The following is a 15,692-nucleotide window of genomic DNA, read 5'->3' on the forward strand; positions in this document are numbered from 1 at the left end:
GGCTTATTTTAATTAAAACCAATCAAACAAATTCACCAAGGGTCTGGAATGAGAGCCAAGATGTGCACAGGAGTTATCACTATGTAGAGCCCGGGGCAGTGAGGTTAAGGAGTTTGAATTTGCTGAAGAAGGAGGCAGGAAGAATCAAGAATGGAGAGACATGAGAAGTGGAGTGGTGGTGTCATGCTTAGAGGAAGAGAACTTTAGCCTCAGTCTGGTGAATGGAAGAGAGAGGGTAGGAACAACAGATGTGGAGTCCAAGGAATTGAGGTGTTATTTTCTTGGCAGATATTTTATAACTGAAGGGATGCCCAAACACTGCGGGCCTCTCGGTTCATTTCCCGACTGGACTACCCCTGAGTCAGTGGTTATGGATGGAGCTCAGATTTCACAATCGTAGAGTAAAATGAATTGAATTATTCACACTTCCTCCCTCGCTTTAGAGAAAGGGATTTTTGGTTCAGTCAGGGTTAAATGTAAGGACACCAAATATTTCCAAACTTCAGTGAAATGCACTGAGGAGTTTCCCCTCCTCTTCCAGTCTTCTCTATCAGTGTTCCAATTGTTCTACAGGGGCTTCTGTTTCTAAAATCCCTGCTAGTTCTTGTAGAACACAAGTGGAAAGATATGGAGACGTGTTTTCAGTTGGCCACTTAGTTGTGCATGTTGTTTTTTGCATCTTCAGATTTCATATTTTTGCATGTTAAGAGCTTTTGTGACAAAGTGATAATGGATTTCTGGCCGAGCAAACACCTGTGTCAAGAGGTGTTAAATTTTCATAATGTGCCTTGTCTTTCTAGCACCAATTGCTTGTGTTGGCTTGTCTATATCTGGAATCCATTTCATTTCCTTCCTTACTAATGAGGGTTTGATTAGGGAATATGAGGAATTCCTCTGCCAAAAAGTATTGTACTTCAATCTATTTTAAAGAATTAGTCTCTGGTATTCTTTAATCATACAGGAACAAGGGAGCATATGAATAATTAACAAAATGTTTAAACTTTTGGATAGCCCAGTTTGAAAATGTTGTACAATGCATACATATGTTCAAAGATACAGGGACGTAAGATCTAACATTTTCAATGGAAGTGGAGTGTAGGGTATAACACAGATGAACAAGAAAATTGGAGGATTTAACACACAGAATACCAGGGATTCTCAAAACAGGATCTGAGCAGTTCTTGCAGGTAGTCTGTGGGGAGCTGGCAGGTCATGTGGTGCTGGTGATCCTTCTTGTTTCCAGCTGTTAAACTGCATGAAAAGACAGATAAAAGTACATTAAGTCCTTTCTTAATACAACTTTTCCAAGTAAGCAATTGCTGTAGCTGCTGTAGCTTTATGATTATGAATGGGAGGAGAATTGAAGCCTTGAAAGAGTGGTAAAGCGTTCGTGAGACAATCCCTCTGTCATGATGCAGTCCACATTATAAAAAAGATTGAGAATTCCTTCACAATATTCTTTCTAGGGTATGGTTACTACTTATGGTTGCAACTGAGAATCACTGTGTTCCTGGGCAGGGGAAAGGAGAAATAGTTTTTTTTTTCTTGCATTAATTTTTCTTTTAGTATAAATTATGTCTTAAAGAAGTGATACATTCTGGGGAGATAGTTTTGGTTACTGTGTTCCTTGTCTCGCACACATTTAATGCTGCTTCGGCTTATTCTAGTCCAGTTTTGTGATCTGAAGAAATGTGATACAGTTCCTGGCCGTATGGTCTGGCTAGCTAAATCTTGTGTATGTAGTTGAGTTGGCTGGTTCTTGGCTGATGCCAGCATGTGCTGTGTTTATTATATGTAGTTCTTTCTGCTGTATAGCAATACCATATTCATCACTACTTTTTTTAATGGGGGAGTGGTTGAACTTTAGTGAGGGTCAATAATGTGTCACTCCCGCATATAGTTTTGCAAATTGGACTGTCCTTTGCATTTCTCCATATTTGAAGAAGTGGGCGAGAGACAATTCCCAATGGTAGGAGAGAACCACTAGATTTGGGAGACTTGGGGATTGGCTATGTGCACAAGTTGAACTGATTTTGAAATGTATTTAGTTAAACCTATGCAATTCCTGTGTATAGGTCTGGGTTTAACAGGTCTGCTGAAACGGAAAATATAGATGTGCTGATGCAAATGGTCTAAGCCCCGCACATGCCTAAAAGGATATAAGAAGTGAAGGGCTCCTTGTCACCATTCGAATACTCTTCCTGCACCCCAGGTAAGCCTTACACAGGCCTTTTAAACACAATTTTTGTCTGTCCACCTAGAGAGTTGTGAAAAGGAGAAGGACAAGCAAAACACAATAAAGTATATGAATGAGAATTTTTTCATAGCACAAAAGTGTGTTTGAAATGTAGAACAGACTAGATTCAAAGTCAGTTTTCTCTATCACAGAAACTGCCTTTACCAGAGCACTTGCAGTATTTTTCATAGTGCTCCAGAGATAAAGACTATATATCAGGCTACGAAAAGTGATGATATCTAAGTCTATACATTTTTTTCAATCCCTTATCCAGACAGATCAGCTGAAACCATACCGTACATGTTTATCCTTCCCCATTGATAGGCATGATTCATGATTTTGTTTCAACTATTCTATAATCATTTTCCCTAAAAGGAGAAGGTCTTAATCTTAATGTCTGATATTAAAGAATGTCTGATATCTTAAAAAACCCCAAATCTGTCTATGACTAGTGCTTTGGAAAGAATGATCTGGGATTCCAAGCTGTGATATATGGATGCTTTTAGTTTCACACTCTATGTGCAAGCAGGAAAAACAGGATTTTTATTGAAATTTTATATATTTTTTTTATCTCTTCTATTTCATTGGAGTTAGTATCTTTTGACTCGGCAGTCTGAAATGTAATATAAAGCACTTGCTCACTTGTAAGTCTCCTGTCTAGCCCTGCATAGTGAGTATCCAAAGTATCAGTAATTGCTTTACATAGACAGGACTGCATCCTCAGCTGTGCCCCACTGGGTGTAGTTGAGGGGGAAGCCACAAAGGAGCCATTTGAAACTCCTCAATGCTAGGACTGGCTCTTCATGGGTCCCAGCGCTGATGTACTTCGGAGTAACTTCAGGGCTATTCTAATTCATGCTGACTTGTCGCAGCCAGTAATGGGTCATTATGCTGCCCCAGGGACTGCTGGAGTACAGAGCATTCTGACCACTTCCTAGCAATGGGGGCAGGATGCTGGCTGTATGTCAGCTGAAGATTTTGGGACATCTGGCCCACAGTCTTTACACAACCAAATTCACCTTTCAGATAAATTGCTGTGAGAATTTGAGTAATTCCGTCATCATCAGTTAAATTACTCCAGGTTTACACCGGTGTAGCTCATAGCAGAATTTAGCCTTCAGTGTGTTCTGGAGAATGAGACAGATATGTTTTTTTAAAAGTGCTTTCTAATACATTTCGTTTGGAAATATTAGGTGAATGTATATGCACTTGGTCTGGGTTTTGTGTCTGGGACTTGAACAATCAGACAATAGGAAGCTGGTCTAAAGAGGAAACGAAAAGGCTAATTTCTGCACAGAATATTGCAGAAATTGATGTACAATTCTAATCTGTAATCTGATGTACAATTCTAATCTGTATTTTTTTTTTTTTAAGCGTGCAATACATCAAAAGATTCCATACAGGCAAAAAGTAGCAGTTTCACTCCTAAAGATCTGGGATACCTCCAACTGTTGTTCCCAAATGAGTTTGGCTGCCTTAAGACTCAGACCTTACAGGATATATTAGTTTATGCCTCTGGGTCAGTGCTTACAGTTTCGACAAGTAAGCAATCTTTGCTCAAGTGAGGCAGAGAATCAAGGATGCATTTCTTAAGTGGAGCCAAACTGCACCTGGGGGCCCTATAAGTCTGATTCTGTTAAGTTCTGCAGCGACTTCAGCATTCTTAAAATAAAAATTATATCGGTGAGGCTGATGTTTCAGAGTCAGCCACAGAATAATTTTACTACATTAACTGTATACATGAAGGAAGGTAGAGCCACTGGCCAGTGGTATGATTATATTATCCCTGGGGTGAGAATAAACAGGGGTTCACTTTCATGAGTATTCACCCATACAATATTGGATATTAGGTAAAATATCCCAAGTCAGTGATGCACCCGGTAAGGGTTTCCGCTGCTGCAGAATGTCCTCTTAACGGAAAACGTACAGCGTTAGTAGAGGTTGCCATAAGCTCTGGGCAAGATCTGTTCACTCTGATCATTATCCCATGAAGGACCAGAACCTGCTCTCAGTTAAATCCAGACCAACTGGACTGTCATCAGTGAGGTATTCCAGATTTATGCTGATGCAAGCAGAATCTGGCCTATTGTAAAAATTCTGTTGATACTCCAAACACAGAGGATTTATTTATAATCTTATTCAAAAGTTGCTTGCCCTGCTATGCTCGAGAAATCTTTGAAATGTTCCTCTCTCTTAGATAATATCACTCTTGTTTACCCTTTTCTTCTACATCAAGAGTTAGGAATGGTCTCACTGGTACTTTCTAGCTGACTGGAGACACAGAATAGTCATGAACCCATTTTTGCCAGTTACATTGAGTTTACGGCTATCTTGTGTAACCAGAGCAGAGCAAAACAGCTGGAGCACACCAGTAAATCTGGTCCCTACTTTTATCCTCATTTTTTAGGTCTTTTCCCTGCCTTCACTTCTCTGATTTCTTCCTACTCTCCTGATGTAATGTTTCCTGTTTCTCATCTTGTTCTCCTACCAAACTCTTCTACCATGCCTCTCTTACACTTGGAACAATGTCTCTTTTATTTTGTGTGCCAAACAGCCAACTTCCATTCATTTAAATCCCCTCTTTAAAAATACTCCTCGCATAAGACCTGTTAATAACTACCCACCAAAGAAATGAAAAGAGCGGAGAGTGAGGGGGAGACAGTAAGTTTGCACTGCTCTGAAATAAATCTTCATCTTCCACTTGAAACTATATGGACTGTAATTTTGATCATAACCTGCCTGGGGCACATAGTGTAAGCAAGCCTATCACTGCATTCCAACAACCACCATAGTAGAATAACAAAAAAGAACCGAGAGAAGGATCGTTTAACTTACGGGGATTGTTTTTTTTACTCATCTGTTTCAAGGTGCAGATACTACCCAAACAACAGTTGAGCTGAAATATCAGAAGAAGAAAGTGGGATAGCAAGATGTAATTTTGTATCTCTATGTCAGTCTCTTGACTCCTTATGCAGCTGAGGGAGTTCATGTGTGTGAGTTAGGGATTTTTAATTGTATTGTAATATGTCAGTGTAATTTATCTAATGTACCTAAATTCTTATAAGCAATGGGTCATATGGGCATGGTGCATTTTACACTGTCCCATTTCCCACAGAAAAATCTTAAGATCGCCCCATGGACTGTCTCCCTCTCCCTTACTCTCCAATTGTCTTTTATCATTGTCAGAAACTCTGAGTCTTTTGTTATCTTGTTGTCATGTCATTACCATTTATGCCTAGAAAGTCAAGTGCACAACTATGAATGCATACAAGGCCTCTTAAATAACTCAGTGAACCTCATTGTAAATTTATATTGAACTATGCAGTGGGAGTTAAATATTTCACCAAAAATAGGGCATTTTAAATTGAATTCAGTGTGATACCAATGAGTAATCCCATTACAGTATGCATTCACCTCCGTTCATTGAACTTTCTTAAACATGTTGAGAAAAGTGGTCAAATTCTACTTTTACAATCACAGTTTGGCTAGTATTCAGTCAGAGTTGCAAGTGTGTAGCCTGCTAAAAATATATATTAATATTTGGTATTTGCAGTGTATGCAGTCCTTTCATCCAAGGATCTGGAAACATTTTACAAATCTTATTTGATGCAGTCTTGCAACACCTCTGTGAAGCATATAAATATTTTTCTCTCTCCTTTTACAAATCGAAAACTTGAAAGACAGAGAAGTTAAGTGATTTGCCCAAGGTCACAAAATCAGTCACTTGCAGAGTCAGGAAGGAACCAAGGAGTTCTGATTTCCAGACCCTGCACTGACCTATTGATGATATTGCCTCATGGCTGCAAAAAGAACAAGTCCAGGAGATGGTGAGAGAAGGGTGATTCTGAGTGTGGCATTCACACCAATATTGCTGTAGAGTGAGTTCAGAATCAAATAGAGCTGAGTACATTTCTCTCTCTCTCGATTTCCCAGATTATGACAGTTATGTTGAAACAAGCATTGGGTGAAATCCTGGCTCCATTCAAATCACTGGCAAAATTCCTATTGACTATAATGAGACCAGGATTACATCCTTTTTAAGCATGTGTATGTGTGAACATGTCACAGGCTTTGTGTGGGAAATTCTAAGATTCTTGCAGGTTGATTTACTAATTGTGAGGCTGCTTTGGGTTGCTTTTCACATTATTGCCTGTAGCTTTGGTCTCAGGGAGAGATTTTACAGCAGAAGACTGTTAAATATCATTTATTTAACCTTCGAAAATCCACCAGAGAGCTGTATACAAGGGGTTTTTTTTAGCTTACTTTCAAATTTACAGATAGTACCCTTGCCCTCATCCTCTGCATATTTGTTTCTGAAACTCTGGGTAAAGGCTATAAATAGCCAGCAACAGTATCTATTCTTATCTCCTCTCCCCCATTCACTCTACCAAAACATCCTGGCAGCAACCTTGGGACCACATTTAGAGAAATAGTAAGAGAGGAGGAAAGACAATAAATTACTCTGGTATCACTTACTTTTTCTGCACTACTATTAAGACTTACCTCAGTCCTTGCTTAGGTTGGGGCGGACCAGTGGGGAATAGTTATGGGATATGATGTGAAATTAGAGATTTAGCAAATCATGTGTGATAGCTCTGTGGAGACCAGGAATAATAGCGACAACATGCTAATTGTCAGTCCACCCAAAACAGTTCTTCCTCTGCTGAGATTTATGGCAGATCTTCTGAATGGGGGAGACAAGAGTTTGGCTTTAAACATAAAAAATAGAATGATGTTGCGTTCTAACATTGTCCTTCACTCTAAAAGTGTGGTCACATATGTTCACTATTGGATTAAGGACATATATTTAGAGTAGCGATAAAGCCTCTGTTGACACAGTGGTGAAAAAGCCACTTTTCCTTCCTGTAGGCCAAGTCCTTCAGTAGAAGTTTGCCTAAGAAAGGATTGAGTAAAAACTGGGCTCAATAGCTCACAATTTGACCTGTGATTAAGATTGCCTCAGATTTCTGAATTTACCACGAGTTTTGTTCGCACACAAACTCAGGATCGTACATTGGCCTTTCTTCACTGGTGAGTGTGTTTATTTCACAATGCTCGTTGTTTTCTCTCAGCCAATTCTCTGATGAACTGCGTGAATCATTGGCATATGAAGTCTCTTTCATTGCCATGCTGAAGACCTGGATTCTGCTTGTCATGAGGACAGTGGCGAAAATGACTGTTCTAGCCAATGGACCAGTTCCTCCGCTGGTCTAAATTGGTGTAGCTCCATTGACTTCAGCGGAACTATGCTGATTGACACCAACTGAGGATCTGGCCCAGGGTGTTGACAAGGAATATTTTCCTCAACTCCATTGGATTCAGAGAAGTGGAGCCAGCTGACTTTTGCTTGAAGCAGCTGTCTTAATCCCAACTCTACATATAAAATGATGGGGTCTAAATTAGCTGTTACCACTCAAGAAAGAGATCTTGGAGTCATTGTGGATAGTTCTCTGGAAACATCCACTCAATGTGCAGTGGCAGTCAAAAAAGCTAACAGAATGTTGGGAATCATTAAGAAAGGGATAGATAATAAGACAGAAAATATCATACTGCCTCTATATAAGCCCACGGTACGTCCATATCTTGAATACTGCATGCAGATGTGGTCGCCCCATCTCAAAAAAGATATGTTGGAATTGGAAAAGGTTCAGAAAAGGGCAACAAAATGATTAGGGGTATGGAACGGCTTCCATATGAGGAGAGATTAATAAGACTGGGACTTTTCACCTTGAAAAAGAGATGACTAAGGGGGGGGATATGATCGAGGTCTATAAAATCATGACTGGTGTGGAGAAAGTAAATAAGGAAGCGTTATTTAATCCTTCTCATAACACAAGAACTAGGGGCCAGCCAATAAAATTAATAGGCAGCAGGTTTAAAACAAACAAAAGGAAGTATTTCTTCACATAACGCACAGTCAACCGGTGGGACTTTTTGCCAGAGGATGTTGTGAAGGCCAAAACTATAACAGGGTTCAAAAAAGAACTAGATAAATTAATGGAGGATGAGTCCATCAATGGCTATTAGGCAGGATGGGCAGGGATGGTGTCCCTAGCCTCTGTTTGCCAAAAGCTGGGAATGAGTGACAGGGGATGGATCACTTGATGAATACGTGTTCTGTTCATTCCCTCTGGGGCACCTGGCATTGGCCTGCTTTGGAAGACAGGAAACTGAGCTAGATGGACCTTTGGTCTGATCCATTATGGCCATTCTTATGTTCTTGTCTTCATTGTCGGTGTGTGTGGGGAGGAGTAGACGCAGAGGACAGGAATGAGATCATGCAAGTCTGCATTTGTGGAGGAGTTTGATGTGGGAGAGATGTCAGGAGAAGGGAGCAGACAAGTTGAACCTGAAAGGGGACATAGTGAGGAAAGAGGACAGAGGGGAAGTGATGAGCACAGAGGGACAGGGAGGAAACAGAAGGGGAAGAGAAGGACACAGCAAGAAAGATAGTCTTTAAGTTAAGCACTTAAGGGGCCTAGTCTCTGACTTCCATAGGGCCACTTTCTGGTCTCATTTACATAGGCGTGAGTCCAGAGTAACTCCGTCAATTTCATTGGAGCTACTTCATATTTACACTGAGGTAGCTGAGATCATGATTGAGTTGATCAAGTTGTAGCTGAGATCAGTTTGCTGTGCTCCTGGGAAAAGGAATATTCAGGTTGCTATGCAGCAATTCCTGTAACCAAACTAAGAACTGAATTGACAGGCTCCCAAGGGAATCTTACTTGAGTGTTCTCCAAGTGAGAAAGGACCATGTAATGCATGCCCTAAGGAAGGGAGAAGCCCTCGTGTGGGGAGGAAAAAAAAAAGGCTTGCATTGGAGGAATGACCAGTCAGAAATTTTCTTTTCCTTTGGAATAATACTTAGCTCTTAAAGCACTTTACATATGGAGATCTCAAAGAGCTTTATCAAAGGGAGTGAAATGGTTTGCCACAACTCACACAGCAGGTCAGAGTCAGAGCAGGGACTAGAACCCGGGTCTTCTGTAGCCTATCCACTGAACCACGCTGGCTCTCAAGAACAAAAAATTTACTTACCGTCACTCCTTAATGGATCTTTGTCTGCATCAAAAAATGAGCAAACGGTTTTGTGCCCTGGTTGCTAAAAGCTAGATTCTCCTATGTGTTCTGTACCTGCTGCAGAGAACTTCCTTCCCCAAATTGGGATAGCTGCACTAGCTGATGTGTTGGTGGAGTGAACCAAGCTTCTTGCCCAGCCCTTGCCTGGTTTACTCCTGCCCAATTGCACAGGGATGGGAAGTAGCAGTCCCACAGAAGCTTCTCTCTTTGTGCTGCTGCCTGCTATCTGGGTAACTAGTGCAAGAGAGCTTATTATGGCCACATTACTCCTTTGTGTGGTCATGCAAGCTAGGCCACGCTGTGACCCATTCTGTTTTATTTCAGTGTGACGGCATGTGGAGTAAGGTAGTGCTCAACTGCACAGAATCTGGTCCTAAATTTGGAAATAAGTGCAGCTAGTGAAATGTGGACTTTTCAAAACTGGTTCAGCCTTCAAACATTCGTTATTTTAAAAGTATTGAACTGATGTTCTTCAGACTTGGTTTGTTGTCTATATTGGACTGAGATTTAAGAAACAAACCTAGTTTGAAGAACATCAATCTCACACTTTTAAAGGTCTGATTGTTTATATTCAGCAAGTGGGAGATTTTTCCTTCTTTTTAAGACTGATTGAAGCTATATGCAAAAAACAAAACATGAGTACAATAGTAAGATTGAGGTCCGTCAATGTGCAAGTTCAGAATGAATGCACTACCTAATTCTACCACTTATACATGTGATCTATGACAGTCTTGATATGCGCTGATAATGAAACTTTATATTCTATTTTATTTTTTTCTATAACTTTGGATGTTCTCTTTGGATGGTCTGTATCTTAACATGATCATATAATTATAAGACTATCATAATCCATATGCAAAGGAACAGAGTTAAGATGATAGCATGTTTTCATCGTTACATTAAATTCTGAGTTTCCCATTTTTGTGTGTTTATACTATATTAACACTAACATATAAAATATGTGATTGATATGTTTTTATGTGAAGTCCTTCAAGATTTTTCTCAAGAAAGGTGTTATACCAATTAAAAATATTGTTTCATCTGCACCCTGTACCATACCATTGTATCCCTCTGTCTCTGTGATTTTCTCTCTATTCTTTACTCTTTCTCTCCATAAAAATGTCTAGTAGTATTATTTTGTGCTGTTACTTTGTGATTTATTCCATATAATTACCACAGTTCCAAAGGCATGGGAAGTCAATGGGGGAGGGGGGGTCTTTCCATTGAATTCATTGGACTTACATCAGACCTGTCAAGGTTCCTTCCCCACTCTGAACTCTAGGGTACAGATGTTGGGACCTAAATGAAAGACCCCATAAGCTTATTCTTACCAGCTTAGGTTAAAACTTCCCCAAGGTACAAACTTTTACCTTTTGTCCTTGTACCTTACGCTGCCACCACGAAGCGTGTTAAACAAAGAACAGGGAAAGAGCCCACTTTGAGACGTCTTCCCCCCAAAAATATCCCCCCAAGCCCTACACCCCCTTTCCTAGGGGAGGCTTGGTAAAAATCCTCACCAATTTGCATAGGTGAACACAGACCCAAACCCTTGGATCTTAAGAACAATGAAAAAGCAAGCAGGTTCTTAAAAGAAGGATTTTAATTAAAGAAAAAGTAAAAGAATCACCTCTGTAATCAGGATGGTAAATACCTTACAGGGTAATCAGATTCAAAACACAGAGATTCCCTCTAGGCAAAACCTTAAGTTACAAAAAGACACAAAAACAGGAATATACATCCCATTCAGCACAACTTATTTTATCAGCCATTTAAACAAAAGAGAATCTAACACATATCTAACTAGATTGCTTACTAACTCTTTACAGGAGTTCTGACCTGCATTCCTGCTCTGGTCCCGGCAAAAGCATCACACACACACACACACACACACAGACAGGACCCTTTGTTCCCCCCGCCCCTCCAGCTTTGAAAGTAACTTGTCTCCTCATTGGTCATTTTGGTCAGGTGCCAGTGAGGTTATCTTAGCTTCTTAACCCTTTAGAGTGAAAGGGTTTTGCCTCTGGCCAGGAGGGATTTTATAGTTCTGTATACAGAAAGGTGGTTACCCTTCCCTTTATATTTGTGACAAGACCCTTAACAGAATAGATACTTAACAAAGGCTGAATTTCAGCTCTGAATGGGATAGATGTTTAATGAATGCTCTCATCGTCTTGAGAGATGGCAGCCAGTACAGAAGGTGAGATGAAAGTTGAAGTTTTGTGGGAAGGATACTTCATTTTAACTAAACTTTGTTTTTGCTCCCCTTTTCCCCCTTTGTTTTAAAGCAAAGATATACACGAATACTCAGACATTCCTGTTCTGCATTAGAATAGCCATCAAAGTCAGCCTAGACCATTTGGATCATGTCACTCGTCTTAAAGTGTATAGCTGTTTTTAAAGAAAGAACATGTCATGTTCTGAACAGGGATCTTTAATGCATGAAACTTGTTTAAAGCATTAATAAATCAAGTCCTTGCTGTTACAACCTATATCTGATTTTCATTCATGACATTCTGTTTCTTTGTGCATGAGAACTGGAAAAAAATATATGTCAAGCCCCAAAACTATTGGGAAGATTTAAAAAATGAAATATAATAAAATAAAAAGCATAGGAAATAATGTTCTGTATCTGCTAGGATGTTTAATAATGGTGCTATTTTTGAACAGCTATTGCCATAGGAGGTTGTGAGCTGCATAGGGCTATTTTCATTATTTATGGTCTATTGAATAGGCTGTTTTTCACACATTTCTCCCCCACTCCCCCAAAAAGGGGCATAATTAGGACCAAATAAAGAGTATTTGGGCCTTATTCTCCTCTCATTTACACTATTTTTATTCAAACATTGCTCCATTGGTTTCAGTGGAGTTACTTGTGATATCAGAAAACATCAGTCTTTTGTGTTTCTTGGGCTTCATGCCTCATTTTTGACCTTGCTTGCCTAAAACGAATGCAAAAAAAATGTAAACTGAAAAAAAACCCCACATTTGAATTAATCCAGAGTTGTTTGGGATTGCGGAGTATATCAAAGTAGTATGCCTCTGAAGTTACAAAAGTCTCTTGTAAGAAGACAGCATACGTCTGAATTTGGGAAAATTTTGGTAAATTCTGCAATATAGTCCATAATCTTTAATCATTGTAACTACTAGTGGGCCAAACGTCGGTATTTGGATCCAGGTTTGGGTTAGATTTGGGGCCAGCGTTCATGGACCTGATTCTCCATTGCTTTGAACTATGCTCTTACTCTTTCCTCCACTACAAAGATTCACATGCCTCTTATTAGGACATTACATTAAAAGTAGGTAAACTGTCCTTCTTCTCATTTTAAAAGATTCCTTTAGTGGTGACGAAAGATCCCAAACTGATAATCTTGGGAGTTGAAGTCCCATATGGAACAGATATGCTGCATGTAGAATCAGTGCAAGCTTTCTGACCCCACCTGCCATGGTGCCTCCACCCTGAATTGGAGATACAACTCCAAAGGTGTTCAGAGAGTTCCGTCTCTGTGCCCACACAATCCTTGGCTGAGCATGTCAACAAAGGCACCAGTTGAAATGGTGTGGTTTTTGTTTTTTTTTAAGTGTGTGTGTGTGAGCTCCAGTCCACTAGGGGCTGCAGAGAGACCAAAAGTGCATTTTACATAGGCTGCTGCAATTTGAACAGCAATCTGATGGTAATGACTTTGAATTACATCTAGAATGAACTTGATTTGAGCCAGTGACCTTGAGCTGAAAGAGTCCGTAGGCCATTATCAAAGACCTGAGCCCCTTTTTGTAGTTTTAAATGATTTTGTTTATGTAGATTGGTTTAGTTTTATTTATTTTTTAATCTGGGTACAGCATAATAGAGGTGACAATCCGTATATTATAAGAACAGATAAGCCCACGACGTTTTCCTGTACCATTCTGTTTGCTTTAGAAAGCTGAGTTTTAGGCACTGCCTGTTGTGTGGTCCTACTTGCTAAGCTGCTCAAAAACCTCAAATTTCCAACAACTCAACTCTTTGTAGCAAACCTGAGCATGCAGCATAACACACTAAGTGTTGTGATTTGTTGCCATGCTGACAGTGTCAACTTAACTACAGCTGACAAACAGTTTTTAAATAGAACATTTCAATTCATTATAGTATTCTCCATCTGTTCCCCCCCACTCCACACACAAGCAAAACATTTGAAAAATGTTACCACAATGGTTTGGTTTACACATCCAGACACTAACATAAAAAATTTGCTAAAGACTGTATTTTAGGACTCCAGTTAAATAATGATAGTCTTCAGTGTAAAAAAAGGAAACTCTCTTAATTAACTAAAAAAAATCTAATGGATCTGCTTACTTGTGTATAGTCAGTGATTTTCCCAATCATTTTTGGAGGGGAGGGAGTATGTATTTTTATCTCTTTATATATTTTCTCTAGTTTCCATTTTCATCTATTTTGGTAGCATTTTACCTGCTTCTTTCCAAAATGGCTGCAATCACTGTTCCTAGTGTAGTGTCACTGACAGGAAGGGAACATTCATTATCTAGTGGTTAAATCAGACTACTGGGAGTCAAGTTTACTGGGAGTTGTACCTGGCTCTGCCACTGACTCATTGTGTGACCTTGAACGAGTCGCACAACCTTTTTGTACGTCAGTTTACCAATATGTAGAACAACATTGACCTACCTCAAGCAGATGTTGTGAGGCTTCATTAAGTGTCTGTAAAGTTCTTTGAAATACTGAGGTGAAAAATACTGTAGAAGTACAAAGTATTTATTTATTTATTTTATTTATTGTGTCTGACTGCACTACTTCCCACAAACCTGCCACTAAAGCGGTTGTATGGATTGGTTGCTGAGTGAACTATGAATCCATCAATTCATCCATCATTCTTTCTCTTGTAGATTGAACCCAGCTGGTTAGCATTGCCCATTAGTGACTTTTAATAAATCAAATCATATTTGCTGTTTTAATTGTATCTTAAAGGGTAATATGGGCTGTGCTTTTAAATTAAAAATACGGTGTGACAACATGTACCTTAGAAGTCCTACTACTCCAGTGTTACTTACAGTGTTAAATCGTTGGTTTAAAGCTAGATTTAAAAGTGTAAGGAAACTTCATAATTCTACTACGTAGTACTTCCCAATTCTGGCAGAAGGTTTCCTCAGCACTTCTTTTCCAAGCTTTGGGCATGAATGTTTGTACAATCTGCTCAGAGCATCTTCTCAGAAGGCACATTTTGAAAATAAAATCAGCTCAAAAACGGCAATCCACAGTGAAAACACCTAAGAACTGTTGTTTAGTGACAGACACAGTGATGGCCATTTGAAAAAAGAGAAAGGTGCCAAAATAATGTAAAATCAGAGCTCATGAATTATTCAACGTTCATTTGAGTGAGATTTTTATTTTTATTGTTAAAAGATACTGGCCAAAAAAGCTTTCCCCCAAACTAATAACATAGGGAATAACAAACTGGAGTGCTTTATTTTTAATCTGGGGCCAAAAGTAATAAAACTATCTTATAAATCTCATTAAAAAGGAGTAAAACATTGATAAAATAATCTCCTTTATATATGATTACCTTAGATATAGGAAAAGCAGGGATTTTGTAAGGAAACCGTTGCTCTGGGTGGAATCCTAACCCCATTGAAATAAATGAGAGTTTTGCCATTGATATCAGTGGGGCCAGGATCTCACCCTATGACCTATCTGCTTTTAGAAAATGGGGCAAGTCCTTGAGGCTTCATGGAGTTTACCTTCTTCCTGAATTCAGAAATGCATAGTTCATTTGTTTTGCAAGCAGGAAAATCAGCACAGAGGTGGCTAGTCAGTAATTTCAGACTCTTTAGAGGAGATCAAAGAAGAAGGCAATAGTGAGGAGGCGTATCCTTATATGAAAAGGAAAATACCTAAGTAACTGAGATAGTGTGGTGAGGAAATAATAGGAATAAAAAAGATTTATTAAAAGAACAAACTGAGTAATTATGGGAGATTTCAACTGCTGGGATCTGAACTGGGACACACTAAGTGGAGCAATAAACTGAGCAATACATTTGTGGACATGGTGACCTGAATCTGGGCCCTCATGCTACTTTTCAGCATTAAAAGGAGTGGGAAGTATAGACAGATTTGTAGCCTCTGGCTTTTTACCATTTTTTGGCCAATGTCCCTTCTAGATGGGAGGACTCTGACGTTGTAGACTTAAGAGGGGGATTTGCCTGCAATAATTGCAGAACCTGGAACCCACAAGGGGAAACTGCATGGATTTTTGGGTTTCCTCATGTCCAGACCCTGTCTCCACACATTTTCTGGGTCTTGACACACCCAAGGCATTGACTGGCGCTTACTCCTTTGTGTGGACATTATCAACGGAGTAAAAAGCAACATATGGAAACTGAT

At 39.4% G+C, this 15,692-nt stretch overlaps 1 protein-coding gene across 17 annotated transcripts in view; it reads left to right on the forward strand.

The window, feature by feature from the left end:
- ESRRG (estrogen related receptor gamma) overlaps positions 1–15,692 on the forward strand; it is a 542,942-nt gene that overhangs the window by 282,469 nt on the left and 244,781 nt on the right. The window contains exon 4 of one of the 17 annotated variants that reach the window (XM_084624433.1): positions 2,076–2,212. The exons of the other annotated variants lie outside the window; for them this stretch is intronic. The gene's annotated coding sequence lies outside the window, so the exon portion shown is untranslated. The remainder of the gene's footprint in view (positions 1–2,075; positions 2,213–15,692) is intronic. 17 annotated transcript variants of the gene reach the window in all.

This window comes from Lepidochelys olivacea (assembly GCF_965140295.1).
Source record: "Lepidochelys olivacea isolate rLepOli2 genome assembly, chromosome: 3".
Lineage (NCBI taxonomy): Eukaryota > Metazoa > Chordata > Testudines > Cheloniidae > Lepidochelys > Lepidochelys olivacea.